Source organism: Mastomys coucha, unplaced genomic scaffold (genome assembly GCF_008632895.1).
Source record: "Mastomys coucha isolate ucsf_1 unplaced genomic scaffold, UCSF_Mcou_1 pScaffold20, whole genome shotgun sequence".
Lineage (NCBI taxonomy): Eukaryota > Metazoa > Chordata > Mammalia > Rodentia > Muridae > Mastomys > Mastomys coucha.
Window position 1 is genome coordinate 84009858 of NW_022196903.1, and position 4557 is coordinate 84014414.

General features: G+C 39.7%; 1 protein-coding gene across 1 annotated transcript in view; it reads right to left on the reverse strand.

The window, feature by feature from the left end:
* Window positions 1–4557, reverse strand: part of LOC116098246 (vomeronasal type-1 receptor 53) — a 60567-nt gene that overhangs the window by 49102 nt on the left and 6908 nt on the right. The window lies entirely within an intron of this gene.

The window sequence follows — 4557 nt, forward strand, 5'->3', positions numbered from 1 at the left end:
CACACACACACACACACACACACACACACACACACGACAGAGAAAGAGAGAGAAATAAAGAGAGACAGAGAAACAGAGAGGAGACAGACAAACGGAGACAAAAATTGAGTCTATGGGTAAAGCAGTCCTAAGGATAGACAACCAAAGTGCAGTCCCCACACTGGACTGTTATTCAGCTTTAAAAGAGAAGGGGATTCTGCACATGGTACCACATGGACAAGCATGAAGCTGCCTGCTGACTGACATGAGAGTCATACAGAGCAGGGTCTGTGTGGATGACTTGGAGCAAGAAGAGCTTAGAGACTCACATGGGAAGACTCAGAAAAGCAGACTGCAGTGCTCAGCTCAGGCTGGAAGGCCACAGCAGCATGCTGGGAGGAGGCTGGATGTGATGCAGGAGGAGAAAGTGGTGGTGCAGATGGTGGCAACCCAAGGGGATCTAACAGTTTCTGGTCTCTGCAGACACCACATGTGTATTCATACACACAAAAATAGAAATACATACAACTATTAAAATAAAATAATTTAAAAAGTGAAAAAGACTCAAAGTGTCAAACCATAATTTTTTTAAAGAAACAATCCTGTTTATTCACTGAAACAACCCTCTGCCATTCATTTGTAGTTCTAAGGAAATGTTATGAACAAGTATTTGGTCCTCAGAATACACTAACACAATCCAAAAGATAACAAAAATAATAGTATTGCCTACTAGAAAATCTGATGGAGACATTTTCTCAATTAAAGTTTCCTTTTTCAGTTTGAGTCCTGCTAGACTATATTTGATAAAAAAGAAAAAGAAAAAACAATAGGAAGAAAGAAAGAAAGAAAGAAAGAAAGAAAGAAAGAAAGAAAGAAAGAAAGAAAGAAAGGAAGGAAGGAAGGAAGGAAGGAAAGAAGGAAAGAAGGAAGGAAGGAAGGAAGGAAGGAAGGAAGAAAAGAGGAAAGAAAGATTTTTCACAAAGAACCAGCTCCCGGTTTTGTTGATTCTTTATACAGCTCTTTTTGATTCTGTTTGGTTGATTTTAGCCCTGAGCTTGATTATTTCCTGCCTTCTACTCATCTTGGGTGTATTTGCTTCTTTTTGTTCTAGAGCTTTCAGGTGTGCTGTCAAGCTGCTACTGTACGCTCTCTCCAGTTTCTTTTTGGAGGCAGTGAGAGCTGTGAGTTTTCCTCTGAGCACTGCTTTCACTGTGTCCCATAAATTTGGGTATGTTGTGCCTTAATTTTCATTAAATTCTAAAAAGTCTTTAATTTCTTTCTTATTTCTTCCTTGACCAAGTTATCATTGAGTAGAGTGTTGTTCAGCTTCCATGTATATGTGGGCTTTCTATTGTGTTTGTTGTTATTAAGGAGCAGCCTTAGTCCATGGTGATCTGATAGGATGCATGGGATTATTTCAATCTTCTTGTATCTGCTGAAGTCTGTTTTATGACCAATTATATGGTCATTTTGGAGAATAATGAGGTGCTGAGAAGAAGGTATATTCTTTTGTTTTAGGATAAAATGTTCTATAGATATCTTTTAAATCCATTTGGTCCATAACTTCTGCTAGTTTTATTGTGTCTCTGTTTAGTCTCTGTTTCCATGATCTGTCCATTGATGAGAGTGGGGTGTTGAAGTCTCCAACTATTATTGTGTGCACTGCAATTATGTTTTGGGGCTTTAGTAAAGTTTCTTTTATGAATGTGAGTGCCTTGCATTTGGAACAGAGCTGTTCAAAATCAAGAGTTCTTCTTGGTAGATTTTTCCTTTGATGAGTATGGTGTCCTTCCTTATCTTTTTTGATCACTTTTGGTTGTAAGTTGATTTTATTCAATATTAGGATACTCCAGATGTTTCTTAGGACCATTTGCTTTGACACTGAGATGCTTTTCCTGTATGCAGCAAAATGCTGGGTCCTGTTTGCATGTCCACTATGTTAGTTTACATCTCTTTATTGGGTAAAAGATTATTATATCCATTACCATTATGAGTCCATTGATGTGAAGAGATATTAAGGAATAGTGGTTATTGCTTCCTGTTATTTTTGTTGTTAAGTTGTTGTTAAGGTGGGGGCTATATTCTTTTAGGTTTGTTGAAAGAAGATTTCTTTCTTGCTTTTTATTTTCTAGAGTGTAGTTTCCCTCTTTGTGTTGGAGTTTTCCATTTATTATCCTTTGTAGGGCTGGATTTGTGGAAAGATATTGAATAAGTTTGGTTTTGTCATGGAATACCTTGGTTTCTCCATCTATGGTAATTGAGAGTTTTGCTGGGTATAGTAGTCTGGGCTGGCATCTGTGTTCTCTTAGGATCTGTATGACATTTGCCCATGATCTTCTAGTTTTCATAGTCTCTGGTGAGAAGTCTTGTGTAATTCTGATAGGCCTGCCTTTATATGTTACTTGACTTTTTACCTTGCTGTTTTTAATATTCTTTCTTTGTTTTGTGCATTTGGTGTTTTAATTATTATGTAATGGGAGGAATTTCTATTCTGGTCCAATCTATTTGAAGTTCTGTAGGCTTATTGTATGTTCATGAGCATCTCTTTCTTTAGGTTAGGGAAGTTTTCTTCTATAATTTTGTTGAAGATATTTACCGGCCCATTGCATTGTGAGGGAAAGGCAAATTATCTGTCGGCTGCTATTCAATTCATCCTATACATTAAAGTTCCCAAAAATTCTCCCAGAAAACTCTTGGATCTGATCAAATATTAAAAAATAAAATGAAATAACAGGATGCAAAATTAACATGCAAAAATTTGCACTTTTTTTAGTTTTAATTAGCACCTTAACACAATCTAGAATCACCTGGGAAGAGAGTCTCAATGAAGAACTTCTCTACTCAGGTTGTCTATGGGGCTTTATGGTGATAGTGTTAACTGAGGTGGGAAACCCCACCCATTGTGGGTGGTGCCATTCCCTATGCAAGAGATCCTAAACTATATGAATCAGGTAAGTGAGCTGAGAGAAATCATGTGTGCATTCGTTCTTTCTCTGCTGCCAGACTGCTGATGCAACGTCGTGGGCTGACTTCATGCTCCTGTACTTATATTTTTCCTAACATGATGGGTTATATCTTTTCTGAAATAATAAGCCACAAAACCCAAACCTAACAACAAAGTCCCTCCACTCTAAGCTTCTTTGTCAGAGTATTTGATCACAGCATCAGAAGAGAAACTAAGAGAAACCAGCACTAAGAGTATAGTCCTTGCTGAGATAAATCTGACCATGTGATTTTGGAGCTTTGGAAATTGGGGTGGGGGAGGGGAGAAGGGTCTGAAATGATGAGCCAGAAAACTCACTGAATGCTATAAACAGAGCTTATTCAACTGTTCATTTTGAAGGCATGAAAGAAGCAAGACTGAGGGGTAGGGTGGGGTCATAGACATCAATGGCAGTCAGGTACTGCATGGTAGAGTCCAAGTTCTTGCAGAGAGTTTCTAAGACACTGATGTGTTAAACTGTGAAGGTAAGACCTAAAGTGCAGTGGAGACCCCAGAGTACAGGAAAGGCCTGGACATATGCCAAGGACAGCTGCAGGCGTGGACTGGGGTCAGATTAAGAACAAAAGAGAGGGCCGGGCCGTGGTGGCACACGCCTTTAATCCCAGCACCTGGGAGGCAGAAGCAGGCAGATTTCTGAGTTTGAGGCCAGCCTGGTCAACAGAGTGAGTTCTAGGACAACCAGGAATACACAGAGAAACCCTGTCAAAAAAAAAAAGAAAAAAAAAAACACTTGAGAGGCAGAGGCAGGTAAAACTCTCTGAGTTCAAGGCCAGCCTGGTCTACAGAGCAAGTTCCAGGATGACCAGGGCTATACAGAGAAACCCTGTCTCCAAAAATAAATAAATAAATAAAATTAAAAAACACAAAACAAACAAAACAAATGAAACTAATAGAAAACAATGTAGAGAAGAGCCTGGAGCACATAGGCACAAGGGAAAAATTTCCTGAACAGAACACCAATACCTTATGCTCTAAGTTCATGAATTGACAAATGAGACCTCATAAAATTACAAAACTTCTGTAAGGAAAAGGACACTGTCAATAGGACAAAACGCCAACCAACAAATTGGGAAAAGATCTTGACCAATACTATATCTGATACAGTGTTACCGGCGAGTAGCAACAATAAGATTGGGTTTTCTGGAATATGGAGTCAGGGGGAAATTGGCTAGCCATAATTATATCTTACCCATGTGGAAGGCACCTTAAAAATTAGACAACAGGAGATGTGATCACCCAGTCATCTTCCATTTAATAATATCTTTGTTACAAGCCAACAGGTAGAATAGGTGAGGCAAAACTCCTCCCCCAAGTTCGTCAGCATGCCGGCCCAATCAGCAGCTCCTTATTCGGTCTCTGGAGGTGGGACTTCCGATATAACTGGAACCAAGATCGAGGCGTGGCAAATAGCAGGAGGTGGGCAGAGAGGTGTGGTTATGAGAGGCAGGCAGGGTCTGAAGTGAAGGGGACTGGCCCTCGGTCTCTCTTCCTCCGTGGGTATACACCAACTGGGTTAATTGGGTCCTGGGAAGGCAAACAGTTAACAAGGAAGGACACAGATGCCAGGTAGATGT